Raw genomic sequence first — 16,185 nt, 5'->3', positions numbered from 1 at the left:
GAAAATCCCAAGCTTTTCAGAGATTAAACAGCACATTTAAAAATACACAATATATCAAGAAAATAATCACAAGGGAAATAACATATTTTGAACTGAATTATAATGAAAACATCACAGATCAAAATCTGTAGGATGCAGTTAAAATAGTGCTTAAAGGTAAATTTCTAGCAATGAGTGGGAAAAGGTTTAAAATCAGTGATCTATGCTTCTCTCTTAATAGGTTAGAAGAAAAAAAGGCAAATTAAGTGCAAAGTAAACAAGAGGAAAGAAATATAAAAGTTAAGAGCAGAAATCGTTGAAATACAAAAAGGATGAACAATACAGAAAATCAACAAAAACAACTAGATCTATGAAAAGATTAATAAAATTAATATATTTTAAGAAAGACTAATTAATTTTAAAAAGAAAACAATATTATTAATGAAAGATGGGACATCATTTTACCACATACAGACATTGAAAGAAAATTTCTTAATGCCTTTATGCCAATAAATTTAGTGACAGACAAAACCCTGACTGAAGATAAATAAAAAATTCTAAATAGTCAAAATAGTTTGCTATCTATTAATAAAATCACATTCATTATTAAAAACATTTTCACAAAGAAAGTTCCAGGCCTAGATAGCTTTGCTGGTCAATTTCATCATATATTTAAGGAAGAAATAAGATTACTTTTTATAATAGTCCAGAAAATAGAGCAGACTTCCCACCACATATTATGATAATCCTGTTACCCAAATCAGACATTACAAGAAAAGTACAAACCAATATCCATCATAAATAGAGTTCAAATAACCTTAACAAAATATCAAGAAATAAAATCTAGCAATAAAACTTAAAAGGATAATAGATCATTAACAAGTGAGGTTTATCCTAGGAATGCCATGATTTCACATTAGAAAATTAATCACTGCACCACTATCCATGGGGAGAGTTTCTGCCATTTTTAAAAATTGTAAGGGTTCTAAGATAAGTGTAGTTGCTGCTGTGATGGCAGTCTTTGCCATGGAACCCTTGGCAACAAAACTTGGATATGAACCAATGATGCTGGGTTCATCCATCTGTCTAAATTCAGGAGTTAATGCCCAGTTCTTATCAGGATTTGTAATGGGGGGGGGGGTATTTGCCAGCTCATGTGACTCCACAGCCTTGAACAGTTAGTGGCCCTTCAGTAGGGATAATGGGGATGAGATCACCTTTACTTGCTAGTGGGTCACCACCACAACCAGTTGTACCAGCTTATAAAGATAAAAGTGGAGCTCTATCAGTTAGAAGTATATATGATGACATTGCCAGCCCAAGAGTTGGATCAAACCTTTCAACTTCAAGGAGATAGCCCAACATTTCAGTAATGCAGAGTCCTCTTGTTGGAATTACAGCTACTCTACATTATCTCCTGCTCAGTTGGATCCTTTTAATACTCAAGAAGATTCTCTGACTTCAGAAAGATTACCTCAATGACAGTTGAATGACTATGTTTGGGTTTCCTTAAGCATCTGCATCCTATGTATTATTATAGTTTGCACAATATGGGAATGTCTTAAAACATGTGATGTCTAAAATGGGAAATTGGATGCATATTCATTATCAATCTGAACTGCAGGCCCAGAAAGCCTCAAGCAAAGATGGGAGCATTTTTGGAGTCCACCATGATTGGTGTAAAACAATGTTGGTGGTTTGAAGCTGTATGTATCACAGAAAAACATGTTCCTGAATTTAATTTATTAAATCTATTGTAAGTAGGATCTTTTGAAGAGGTTACTTCTGCTAAGAAGATGCACCCACCTCAATCAGGGTGGATCTTTAATCATATTACTGGAGTCCTTTGTAAGAGAATGAAATTCAGACAGACAGAGAGAGAGCCACAGAGGAAGAAGCCAGAAACTGAAATCAATGGAATCTGGAAGAGAAGGGAGGGACTAGGAGATGCCACCATATGCCTTGCCATGTGACAAATTATGGACTAAGGATCACTGGCAGCCAGCCCCCAAATACCCCAATCTTGGGGAGAAAGCATCACCTTGATGACACCTTGATGTGGACTTTCTTTTAGCTTCAAAACCATAAGCTAATTACATTCACATTGTTTATACCAAAACCACTGCATTGGTATTTGTTTGAGAGCCCAGGAAACTGAAACACCATTGTTCTACTTTGCAAATGCTGCTGTTATGCAAAATACAAGAAATGGATTGGCTTTTATAAAGGGGATTTATTAGGTTACAAATTTAGAGCTCTAAGGTCATAAAGGTGTCCAAACTAAGGCAACAACAAGAGAATATGTTCACTGAAGAATGGCCAATGGCATCCTGTAACACCTCTTCAACTGGGAAGGCATGTGGCTGGTATCTGTGGTCCTTTGCTCCTGGGTTTTCAAAATGCCTTTCTCCAAAATGTTTCTGGGTGTCTATCTTAGCTCCTCTCTCTCAGAGCCTCTGCATCTTGCTTCTTTCTACCAGGACATTTCTAAGCATCTGGGGGCCCTCTCTTAACTTCTCTGGGGCAAATTCTGAGCTTCATCTCTTTAGCTTAGCATCTCCAAATGTCCTTCTGTCCACATCTCCAAGCATCTCCAAGCATCAGCATGCATCTGGGTTTGTGTCAGCTCTTAGCTTCTCTCTTAAATACTTCTCTCTTGAACTAATCAAGACCCACCCTGAATGGGCGGGGCCACAGTTCCATGGAAATAATCTAACCAAAACTGTCACCCACAGTTGGGTGAGCCACATCTCTATGGAAACACTCAATCAAAATGTTCCACCCTAATCAAAAGACTAATAAATCTGCCCCCACAAGATTGCATTAAAGAACATGGCTTTTGGGGGGACATAGTATATCCAAACTGGCACAACCTTATATAGATAAAAGTGTTACAGAAAATAGTGTTAGCTGTGCATTATCATCTCCATCTCTAGCCCTTACACCACCAGTCAAAACATCGAGTACATCACTCCAACCTGGAAGCAATCCTAGGATTTCTACCATGAGACCTCTAGGTACAGCATTTAAAGCTTCTCCTAGTGACTACCAGGTTATTTCTGGCAAACAAATGACAAAAAAAAAAAAAAAATGAAAGTCTCATATCCAAAGCAATGGAGTACACGTTAAGTTGGTAGTATAAGAAAAATGGAGGATTCAACTACAAAAAAAGGAGGTTGCTACACTAAATAAGAGTTAACGGAGTATTGCCAGGTTCTTTCTGTTAGTTATATAACCACTGTTAGCAGAATTGAGATGCTGTTTCATACCTCTCTTAGAATTTTTTTCTTTACAGATACAGCATATTTGTATCTTCACCTAAAAAGATGCATGAGAAACATTTTTAAGAAACTGAAAATCCCTGTAAATAGAATTTTGTTCTTCCTTAGTTAGTGCATGCTTAAACACACACACACACACACAAAATAGCACTGACTGCTGTAAATTATATTATTGAGTTTGTGGTGAGATGTTTTAATCTCACGAGAAGGTGGGTAAATTTCATGAATGGGAACTGAGCAGCTGCTTCTACCAAGATATAAAGATTATAGTTAGCAGTTTGAAGTATGGTATTTTAATTTATATAGTAGTTAATATTTTAATTATCCTTGCTTTTGCATATGCTTTGTTTTGAAATGTCATCTTTCAGTGTTCTAAAGCAGAAACAGACTTTTTAAAACCTATTTCCCTACTACTGAAGTTCTCACATTTCTTGATAATAACATTTGTTAATCATATGTATTGGGAAAAAAAGAAAATCAATCAAAGTGATTCATAACTAATTAATGTAATTCACCAGAAGATCACAGGCAAAGCAAAAATTTCCACTTTCACTACTAGTATTCAAATTGAATTGGCTTCCTGTGAAGGCAAGGAAAAGAAGGAGAAGAAGGAGGAGGAGGAGGAGGAAAAAGAGAAGGAGGAGGAGGAGGCAAAGAAGAAGAGGAAGGAATGAGGGGGGTAGGAAGGAAGAAAAGGATGTAAGGAAGGAAGGAAATAAGGGAGGAAGTGTTAAAAGAAAAACTTTTCAACAACATGAAAATTAGAATCTGACAAATGTATTGAATAATTCATGAATTGGGTAGCATCTTATCCAGAAAGTAGAAGGGGTCCCAAAGAATAGTAGAATGGGTATATAGGTAGGCTTATACAGGCTGACAAAACTGACAAGGAAGTTAGCAGTATTGATGACTCCATTGGCTATATCAAGATATTGTCCTAATTTGGTTAACACCAAACCAGAGGGGCTGGGACACACAAGCTAAACTGGAGTTGGTGGACTACTACTACTTGGTCTTAAGTTTAGGGTTCTGGGAGGGCCAAGCATTTACATGAAATGTCAGCTAAGTTAAGTTCTGGTTTCATGATGGTGGGCCTGGTATGAGCAACTCCATCTTGGACCTATGTGGATTATTTGAGAGAAGGACGGAAGGACATACAGGTTGAAAAAGAATAAAACTGTCTTTATTGGCAAGGGGCATGACTGCAAATGTAGAAAATCCTAAGCTAATAGAAATAATGAGTGAATTTAACAAGGTTGCGGTATACAAGGACAATGCAAAAAAAAAAAAAAAAGTGCATTTCCATACACTACCAGTGAACAATTAAAAATAAGATTTTTTAAAAGTCCTTTTAAAATAACATTCTCCAAACACCAAGTACTCAGGGATAAATTTAATAAAATATGGGCAGATGTCAACATTGAAAGCTACAAAATATTGCTGAGAGAAATTTTTAAAGATGTAAAGGAATGGAAAGATACACCATCGTCATTAATTGGAAGGCTCAATGTTGTTAAAATATCAACTCTCCTGAATTAATCCATAGAATTAACTTAATCCCAATCAAAATCCCAGAGGGCTTTTTGGTAGTAATTGACAAACTGACTTTAAAATTTATATGGAAATGCAAAGAACTTAGAATAACCAAAACAATTTATAAAAGATCAACAATGGAAAATATATACTACCTGCTTTCAAGGCTTATTAAAATCTATAATAATAATAATAATGAAGCTATAATAATCAAGACAGTGTGGTATTGGAGTAAAAACAGACAAATAGATTGATGGAAAAGAATAGAGACAAGAAATAGACCTGCAGGTAGAGAGTGAATCAATGTTCAACCAAAGTGCCAAAGAAATTCAATGAGGAAAGGGAATCTTTCTCAACATGTGGTGCTAGAAAAACTGGCTATTTGGAATAAAATAACTTCAATCCAAACCTCACACCATACTAAAATTAATCTGAGCTAGCTCATAAACATAAACATAAAAGCTAAGCTGTAAACTTCTAGAAGAAAATATAGAATATACTTTTGACCATGTTGTAAGCCAAGATTTCTTAGAAAAAGACATTAACAAAAATGAATAGCCACACTCTAAACTGAAAGAAAACTTTGAAATACGTACATCTGGCTTGTATTGTATCTAGTTACATATAAACAACTCTTACAAAGCAGTAATAAAAGACCATAAGAAGAACACAATAAAAACAGACAAAAGACTTGCAAAAGTACTTCACTAAAGAAGAGATATGATGTGCCAATAAGCACATGAAAAACTTTTCAACTTTATTAGATAACAGAGTGTATTAGTTAGGGTTCTCTAGGGAAACAGAATCAATGAGAGACATCTATGAATACAAGATTTATAAAAGTGTCTCATGCAACTGTGGGTATGCACAAGTCCAAATTCTGTAGGGCAGGCAGCAAACTAGCAACTCCAATGGAGATGTTCAGTGAACTCCTCAGGAAATGAGCTGGCAACTTTGATGAACATATTCGATGAACTCCTCAGGAAATGAGCTGGCAACTTAGACGAACTCCTCAGGAAATGCTTCACTGGGCAGGCAAAGATGAAGCAAAGGTCCTCTATCTGTCTCACTTAAAAGTCTTCAACTGATTGATTGGATTAAATCCAGCCAACTGCATTCTCTCATTGTGGAAGACACGCCCTTCATTGATGTCATCAGTCACAGCTGCAGCCAATTGACTGATGATTTAATAAACCAGCCTATTGGTTTATTAACCATCCAGACAGCTGGGTACCATCACCTGGCCAAGTTGACACATGAACCTAACCATCACAGTCCACCCCTTGTCAACTTGACAATTATACACATCACTTAAAACCATACTTTATCTCTAAGTAGAGAACAATAACAGAAATATATTTTGCCTAACAATACTCTGCTGTGCAGCATACAACTGGAAATGCACTAAATGTCTCCAGAATAGGGTGCAAGTCCTTGAGTGACATTAACTCTTAAAATTGGTTTCCTTTAGCTTAAATACAGCAAAATGAACAATACAGCTTATGCCATATAATAAGGGGATAAGACAGAGAAGAAAGCAAAGATATTTGCTTTACAGACAAATACAAACATCATCATAACAAAACAAGGAGGAAATATTCATGCCATCATAGTCCTCATTTCTGTAACTGGTCACATGGCCGTAGTTCATATTTATCACTACCTTCTTCCCCTACCCATTCCATGTTCCCTTTATCCTCAGCAAGCACTTCAGCTGGCTGTGGTTCTTTGCCTGGTGGGTGACCCAAACCTTAATTCCTGAAGTTTCTTGGCCATTGGTAGTCCTGCCCGGATTGGGTTGTTGCAGTTTTCCATTGACTTTAATCACAGGGCAAGGTAGTACTAAGAGATGTTCTAGGGGATCTCTTGTATTCCAGGAAAGCTCTTCTTTACTTCCATTGTGTAGTTGCAGTGCTATTTCCCTTTGATAGTCAGAATCAATCACCCCAGCCAGCACCGTAATCCCCTTCCTTGCCTGTTGATTCAGAGGCATAAGAAGCCCAAAGTGGCCAGGTGGCAGTCTTAACTTCCGTTCAATGGGATTATTGTTGTATTTCCTGGTGGAATCTCTCCTCCTTTTGGAACAAAAACTTGTAGACTAGAAGAGCTTAAGCTTGCAGGTACAGGAAGCAAAAATTTACCTAGTGGATCACTAGGAGTGACAGTGAGTGGTGCCACTCCTGTTTCCACCCCTTGATTCCTGGACTCATGGATCCTGGCTATAGATCAGCACCATAGAGTGGACACTGATTCAGAGCATACACAGCCTCCTGGAGAACACTACCCCAGCCCTGCAAGGTATTGCCACCTAGTTGGTGCTGTAATTGAGTCTTCAACAGGCCATTCCACTATTCTATCAACCCAGCTGCCTCTGGGTGATGGGGAACATGGTAAGACCAGATAATTCCATGAGCATGAGCCCATTCCCTCACTTCATTTGCTGTGAAATGGGTTCCTTAGTCAGAAGCAGTGCTGTGTGGAATACCATGATGGTGGATAAGGCATTCTGTAAGTCCACAGATGGTAGTTTTGGCAGAAGCATTTCATGCAGGGAAGGCAAACCCATATCCGGAGTATGTGTCTATTCCAGTAAGAAAAGATCACTGCCCCTTCCATGATGGAAGTGGCCCAATGTAATCTACCTGTCACCAGGTAGCAGGCTGATCACCTTGGGGAGGTGCCATATCTGGGACTGAGTATGGGTCTCTGCTGCTGGCAGATTGGGCACTCAGTAGTGGCTGTGGCCAGATCAGCCTTGGTGAGTGGAAGTCCATGTTGCTGAGCTCATGCATAACCTCCATCCCTACCACCATGACCACTTTGTTCATGAGCCCATTGGGCAATGACAGGAGTTGCTGGGGAAAGAGGCTGATTGGTATCTACCAAATGGGTCATTTTATCCACTTGGTTATTAAAATCTGCTGAAGTCACCCTCTTGTGAGAATTTACATGGGACACAAATATCTTCGTGTCCATTGCCCATTCAGAAATGTCTAGCCACTTACCCCTTCCCCAGACTTCATTGTCACCAATGTTCCAATCATGTTCCTTCCAAGTCCCTGACCATCCAGCCAAACCATTAGCAAAAGTCCATGAATCAGTATACAAATGCACCTCTAGCCTGTTCTCCTTCCAAGCAAAGTGAACCAAGTGCACTGCTTGAAGTTCTGCCCTCTTGGGAGGATTTCCCCTCACCACTGTCCTTCAGGGACATCCCAGAAAGGGGCTGCAGTGCTGCAGCTGTCCACTTTTGGGTGGTGCCTGCATATCATCTAGAACCATCTGTAAATGAGGCCCAAGTTTTCTCTTCCTCAGTCAACTGATTGAAAGGAACTCCCCAAGATGCCATAGCTGTGGGCTGGAGTAGGAGTAGGAGTGGGGACCATGGGCATTTGGGCCACTTACTCATGTAATTACTTGTGCCTTCAGGACCTGCTTGAGCTCTGTCTCATATATACCATTTCCATTTTATGATGGAGTGCTGCTGTGCACCCCCAACTTTATGGCTTGGCAGGTCAGACAACACCCAGCTCATGATAGATAATGCAGGCCTCATGGTAACTTGGTGGCCCATGGTTAAGCATTCTGTCTCTACTAAGGCCCAGTAGCAGGCCAACAGCTGTTTCTCAAATGGAGAGTAGTTATCTGCAGAGGATGGTAAAGCTTTACTCCAAAATCCTGAGGGCCTGCATTGTGATTCTCCTATAGGAGCCTTCCAAAGGATCCAAACAGCATTTTTATTTGCCACTGACACTTCCAGCACCATTGGATCAGCTGGATCATATGGTCCAAGAGGCAGAGCAGCTTGCACAGCAGCCTGGACCTGTCACAGAGCCTTATCTTGTTCCAGTCCCCACTCAAAACTAGAAGCTTTTTCTGGTCACTCAGTAAATGGGACAGAGTAGCACACCCAAATGAGGAATATGTTGTCTCCAAAATCCAAAGAGGCCAACTAAGCATTGTGACTCTTTTTTGGTCATAGGAGGGGCCAGATGCAACAGCTTATCCTTCACCTTAGGAGGGATATCTCGACAGGTCCCACACCACTGGACACGTAGAAATTTCACTGAGGTGGAAGGCCCCTGTATTTTTGTTGGATTTATTTCCCATCCTCTGCCACACAAATACCTTACCAACAAATCTAGAGTAGTTGCTACTTCTTTCTCACTAGGTCTAATCAACATGATATCATCAATATAATGGACCAGTGTGATGTCTTGTGGGAGGGAGAAATGATCAAGATCCTTGTGGACAGTATTATGACATAGAGCTGGAGAGTTGATATAACCCTGAGGTAGCACAGTGAATGTAAACTTCTGGCCTTGCCAGCTGAATGCAAACTGTTTCTGGTAGTCCTTACTAACAGCAATTGAGAAAAAAGCATTTGCCAGATAAATAGTTGCATACCAGGTACCAGCGGATGTGCTGATTTGCTCAAGCAATGATACCACATCTGGAACAGCAGCTGCAATTGGAGTCACCACCTGTTAAGCTTACAATAATCCACTGTCATCCTTCAAGACCCATCTGTTTTCTGCACAGGCTAAATAGGAGAGGTGAATGGGGATGTGGTGGGAATCACCACCCCTGCATCCTTCAAGTCCTTAAAAGTGGCGTTAATCTCTGCAATCCCTCCAGGAATCTGGTATTGCTTCTGGTTTACTATTTTGCTAGGCAGGGGCAGTTCTATTGGCTTCTGCTTGGCTTTTCCCACCATAATAGCCCTTACTCCATGAGTCAGGGAACCAATGTGGGGATTCTGAAAGTTTCTAAGCATGTCTATCCCAATTATGCATTACTGTACTGGGGAAATAACCACAGAATGGATCTGTGGACCAACTGGACCCATTGATCACCTGACCTCCATAAGCCCCAACTTTGACTGGTGGACCAGAGTGACATTTGGGTCTCCTGGGATTAATGTCACTTCTGAACATTAATAATCCATGAAATAACTGATCATTTCCTTTTCCCCAATGCACAGTTACCCTTGTAAAAGGCTGTAGTCCCCCTGGGGAAGTCTGGGTGGCAGATTGACAGTATAAATTTTTGGCAGTGTAACAGGGTCCTTCCCCAAGGGTATCTGGCCTTCCCCTCATTCAAGGGGCTCTGGATCTGTAAACTTTCTCAAGTCTGGGAATTGATTAAGGGGCCATGACTCTCTGTTTTTGTAATTCAAGGGAGACTTTTGTTCTCTTGACCTAGAATTCTGCTTATGTAGTTCAAACAAGAATTTAGTAGACTGCCCATCTATTTTACTATTTGGTACTCTGTGATCTACTAGCCAATACCATAAGTAAGTCTCTGTGAGTCAGATTATTTTGATTGCTGCTTTGAGCCTGTTTTCCATTATGAGAGCCATGCCCACCTCGTCTGTGGTGATTAACTGTAGCCACTTGGCTTCTGCCAACTTGGGATCTGATTATCCCCATTGTGTTTAAGGATTCCAGCTCAGTGACAGCAGTTCCTACAGTAATACCTGACCTACAGAGAAGGGTGACTACAGAGCTCTTCAGGGATGATGGAGGTAGCCTCACAAATCTATTCCTCACAGTGCTGGTAAAAGGTGTGTGTTCTGGACATTCCAGGGGTGTGTGAGCAGGTCTTTCATGATAAATCCACTCTAACATTCCAATCTCTCCAAGCCTTTGAATCCCCTCCTCTACGTTATACCAGGGCAGTTCTGGCATTTCAACCTCATGCAGTGTGGGCCAGCTTTTGATCCATATTTCAGCCAACCACCCAAACTGTTAATGCCCTTTCTAACCCCTCAAGCTACAACATTGAATGCAGAGTCTCTGCTTAATGGGCCCATATCAGTAAATTCAGCCTGATCCAACCTTATATTCCTTCCACCATTATCCCACACCCTTAATATCTGTTCCCACATATATTCCCCTGGTTTCTGTCTGTATAAGTTGGAGAACTCATACAGTTCTTTTGAAATATAGCGTACTTCCTCATGGGTCACACTTTGTACCTCACCCTTCCAGGCCTGTTGGGACTTTAGTCTACTTATAGGTCTTGAAGCAAAGACTGGTGGTGGGGGCAGGTCATGAAAAGAATTAGAAGTATCCCTCAAGCCATTCTGTTGCATTTTCATCTTATAAAACAGGATTAGTCTCTCCAGACAGAGAAGTGTGGGCTGCTTCCTCAGGGGAGGTAATTACAGGATTAGCAGGCACTGAAGTGTTAATCTCTTTAGGTAGAGGTTGGATGGCAGGCTCCTTAGGGCTGACTGGAGGTGGGGAAGCTGTTTCCTCAGGACACCCCACTATAGGTAAATCTAACAATGACTCAGCAGAATCAAGGGTTCCAATGTCCTCACTGCCGTAATTATCAATCCATATGTCCCCATCCCAAGTTTCAAGATCCCATTCTTTTCCAATAAATGCATTTACTTTAACAGCAGACACCCTGAGAGGCTGAGATTTTAGTTTATGTTGTAAATCTGCTACATGAATAATGAGAGTCTGCATGTGGTTTTCAGAAATCTCAAGTCTGTGGCCATAGGAAATAAGATTTTCTTTCAGGGCACACATAGAAACATTTACCTCTGCCATATGGAATTTAAGTTTTAAATTTGAAGACTTTAGCTCATCCCTTTCTCTTATAACTTTATCTAACATATCTAAGAGCAGCCAGCCAACATTATTATACCTCTTAATTCTGCAAAACTCTGTGAAGGTGTCAAAAACACTGTCACACAGAGCCTTGCTTCATACAAGAGTATTATTAGGAGAATCAAACAGTGCTATTTTGCATATCTCCTTTGCCAACTCACTGTCAGTGCCCTCTTGATTATTGGAAATGGAGTCATTAGTGCCTTTGAATCTAATCAGAGTAGAAAACCAACCATAAAAGCCCATTTTAAGATTCTGTTTCTCAAGAACCACTCCCAGTACCAAGTTGTATCAGTGAGGGTTCTCTAGGGAAACAGAATCAATGAGAGATATCTATGAATGTAAGATTTATAAAGAGCCTCACACAACTGTGGGTATGCATGAGTCCAAATTCTGTAGGGCAGGCAAGAAACTAGCAACTCCAATGAAGATGTTCAATGAACTCCTCAGGAGATGAACTGGCAACTTTGATAAAATTGTTCGATGAACTCCTCAGGAGATGAACTGGCAACTTTGATGAACATGTTCAATGAACTCCTCAGGAAATGAACTGGCAACTTTGTTGAACTCCTCAGGAAACACTATGTTGGGTAGCCGAAGAAGTGAAGGTCCTCTATCTGTCTCGCTTAAAAGCCTTCAACTGATTGATTGGATTAAATCCAGCCAACTGCATTCTCTCATTTTGAAAGACATGCCTTTTGTTGATGTCATCAGTCACAGCTGCAGTCAATTGACTGATGATTTAATAAATCAGCCTGATGGTTTATTAACCAGCCACAAACATCCTTGCAGCAACGGTTAGGTCAGTGCTTGCTTGACCAGTCATCTGGGTACCATCACCTGGCCAAGTTGACACATGAACCTAACCATCACACAGGGAAATGCAAATTAAAACCAAAATGAGATACCACTATAATAGCTAAAATAAAAAAGCCAACATCAGATGTCTGTGATGACGTAGAGCAAATAGAATTCTCATAAACTGTTGGTGGAAACGAAATTGGTACAGCCACTTGGAAATCATTCTAGCAGTTTTTTTGTGAAACTAAAACACTCTTACCTATCCCTTGATGTAACATTTCCACATTTTGGTACTTACCAAAGAGAAATGAAAGCCCATTTATATAGTAGGATGATAGTAGAATATTCTTATACAAGAATGTTCATTATAGTTTAATTCTAATAGCTCCAAATAGAAACATTGTGAATGTCCATAAACAGGAGAATGGACAAATTGTGATGTATTCATATAACGGAATGAAATCAAGCAGTTAATAAAAGAACACACAATGGATACATGCAACAATGTGCATCATCAATATAAAGAAATAAACAAATGATACACACAACTAATTTATACACACAAAAATGTTCTTGAATAAAAAGAGATATACACAATAGAATACATGTTGTATGATTCCATTAATATTAATTTCTCCAACAGGCAAAACTAATCTATGGAGAAAGAAATCTGAATAGTAGTTGGCAGGGGGAAAGGCAGGCAGGGATTGACTGGCAAAGAGCCAGAGGCTTCTGTGGGGGATGATAGTAATGTTCTTTGTCTTGATAGGAGCATGGGTTACTTCGTATCTGCAATTGATAGACTGTATCTGTACATTTAAGAGCTGTACATTTCATAGAATGTAAATTATACCTTATTATAAAAAAGAGTTTGATGAAAAAATGACCTTCCTCTGAGGCTGCCCTTCATACCTTATTATCAGTCTGCTCTCCTTAAAGAAAATTGGATTCTTCAAGTGGATTCTTAGCTGACTGGCAAGCTATGATACTATCTGCCCTCTAGAGGTCTTTGACACATCTTCCCCTCCCTACAATTCCCCTCACTCCAGAGGACTTAACGAGTTGTGCACTCAAGCATTGGTGGTAAATTCAAAAGCTTTAAGAATTCTTATAAAAGGAAAAGAGTTATTCCTGGAGATTGGGTCTCCTAAGGATCCAGAAAACTATGGCCTAGGTGTACCTTTTAGCTGGGAATTCTCTTTAAGCTAGTCCCCTCCTCACTCATTGTGCCAGTTTGAATGTATTGTGTCCCCCAAACGCCATTATCTTTGATGTAGTCTTGTGGGGCAGACGTTTTGGTGCTGATTAGATTTGTTTGGAATGTGCCCCACCCAGCTGTGGGCGATGACTCTGATGAGATATTCCCATGGAGGCATGACCCCACCCATTCAGGGTGGGCCTTGATCAGTGGAGCCATGTAAATGAGCTGACTCAAAGAGAAGGAACTCAGTGCAGCTGTGAATGATGTTTTGAAGAGGAGCAAGCTTGCTAGAGAGGAATGTCCTGGGAGAAAGCCATTTTGAAACCAGAACTTTGGAGCAGATGCCAGCCATGTGTCTTCCCAGCTAACAGAGGTTTTCCGGACGCCATTGGCCATCCTCCAGTGAAGGTACCTGATTGCTGATGTGTTACCTTGGACACTTTATGGCCTTAAGACTGTAACTGTGTAGCCAAATACACCCCCTTTTTATAAAAGCCAATCCATCTCTGGTGTTTTGCATTCTGCAGCATTAGCAAACTAGAACACTCACCCTCCTAAACAAAAGATTAGGGGTTTGAAAGTCAGAATAAATGCCTCTACATCAGGGATGTTATTGCTTCACTTGATGCTTTGTCTAGGAGTAACCCTAGGACATGTATCCTCTATCTCAGGGCACATACCCTCTATCCAACCAGCCCAAAATGCATCATGAAAATAAAGGCTTTGGAGAGTCTAATTAAGTGATCTCATTAAGAGTCTTTTATCTTTGGATCTAAGATTCTACTTTTGTAGACTGGGAATTACTGTACTTGGTACTGGTTGGAGGGAGAAGAAGGATTCAAAATCTTTGCAATTTCTTAGTAAACTCTGTGATCTGAGTTGGAATGATCTTAGAGGAATGAACACAGAGAGGAGTCGACTTTCACTTCCTTCACGTGTTCACCAGTTAATCCTTCTGTTGTGTAAAAAGGAATTTGGCTGGCCTTTGTCTTCCTGTTCCTGGGAGATGTCCTCTAAGTTCCTGGAATTTCCTGGGTGATAAGAGTGTCTTTGTTGGGTAGCCCATACACTGAAATTCTCAAACAGTCCCTGTGGGAGGTGAGGTTGTGTGGTGCTTCTTTAGTATCTGAGTGATGCTTAATCTGATTCCAGGAATAGAGCCAAAGCAAGGGCACAGAGTGAAAGAGTAGAAGGAAACAAGGATCCTTCCCTGCAGGATGAGCACAAAAAGGGTTCAAGCATACCATCTCCTGGTATAGGCTGCAGATCAAGACTTGCTGGCCATGGGGACACTCATTATTGAAGCTGACCTTGCTCTACCTCTTTTCTATGTCTCTGTCCAAGAGTTGCAGAAAATGAGTGACTTCCAGGAATCAGTGACATTCCAAGTTGTGGCCATGGACTTCATCCCAGAGGAGTGGCAGCTACAAGAGTGTGCTCAGAGGAATCTATATTGGGATGTTATGTTGGAGAACTTTAGAAACCTAATTTTAGCAGTGTTCCCAGTTATCTGAACAAAAGTGATCTCAAGGTGGAGCAAGGATAAGAGCCATGGATGGTGGAGAGAAATAACCCATGTTGGAGCTGTCCAGAATCTGACTGTTCACCTGTTGATGAACCAGAGAAGCACCAGGAAAGGAAAGACAATTTTTTGAAGTCAGTTTTGTTCATGTTCAATAAAATTCTAACTATGGAGCAACTCTATAATTATAATTCATAGAGTTTTTTGTCTTAATCCTAAAAGACAAAAATCATATAAACATAAATCAAATGGGAAAAGTTTGTAACCTAACTTAGATTTACTTAATTATAATGGAATTTATAATGGAGAAAACTCTTATAAATGCAATGAATATGGGAAAGCCTTCAAAAAGAAGATGCTTTTCATTAGACATGAAAAAAGTCATACAAGGAAAAAAAAAAGCCTATAGTAGAAAGTCACATCTTGTAACTCATCAGAAAATTCATAATGGAGAGAGGCCCTTTGTGTGCAGCAATTGTGGGAAAGCTTTTAAGCATAAAGCATGACTCATGGTCCACTAGAGACTTCACACTGGAGAGAAAACTTATGAATGTAGTCAGTGTGGGAAGACATTCACTTGGAATTCCTCTTTTAATAGACATGTAAACCTCATACACTTGAGAACTCATTTGAATGTAAGGCGTGTGGGAAAACCTTCAGGAATAGTTCGTCCCTTTGTAAACATTCTAGATTTCATACAGCAGAGAAACTGTACAGATGTATTCTATGTGGCAAAGCCTTTGGCAACACATCAGTACTTGGTACACATCAGAGAATACATACGGGAGAGAAACCCCATGATGTACTGAATGTGGCAAAGCCTTCATCACGAAGTCTCATCTCCTTAGACATCAGATAACTCATACAGGAGAGAGGCCCTATGGATGTAACAAATGTGGGAAAGCATTTTACCAGAAGCCACACATTGTTGTACATCAGAAACTTCATACATAATATTTACTTCTACAAATATGAAGAAGCCTTCAATATTAGCTAAGTCTTATTAAATGGCAGGAAACTCATAGTGAGGAGAATCAACAATTTGAATTTGGAAGCATAAATTCCCATAAAAAGCAATCTCATAATGCCAATTATGTTCTGGAAGTGATACTAAACATTTTACAGAAAAGATCAGAAAACATTGAATTATAAAAAATAGAGCATAGAGCTTAGAAAGTGAGGGTAAATTAAATAATCAAGGAATCAGTAAAAAATAATTCCCCATCCCTTGTTTAAAAATTTTTA

The 16,185-nt window shown here is 39.7% G+C and overlaps 1 pseudogene; it reads left to right on the top strand.

Annotated features, from left to right (window-relative positions):
• Positions 1 to 990: 990 nt before the first annotated feature.
• On the top strand, positions 991 to 3,116 carry LOC119541246 (annotated as a pseudogene).
• The last annotated feature ends 13,069 nt before the right edge of the window (positions 3,117 to 16,185 follow it).

The sequence above is a fragment of the Choloepus didactylus genome, chromosome 1 (assembly GCF_015220235.1).
Source record: "Choloepus didactylus isolate mChoDid1 chromosome 1, mChoDid1.pri, whole genome shotgun sequence".
In the NCBI taxonomy this organism is placed as follows: Eukaryota; Metazoa; Chordata; class Mammalia; order Pilosa; family Megalonychidae; genus Choloepus; species Choloepus didactylus.
Note: the sequence above shows the minus strand (reverse complement) of the source record. Positions and strands in the feature narration are given on the sequence as shown.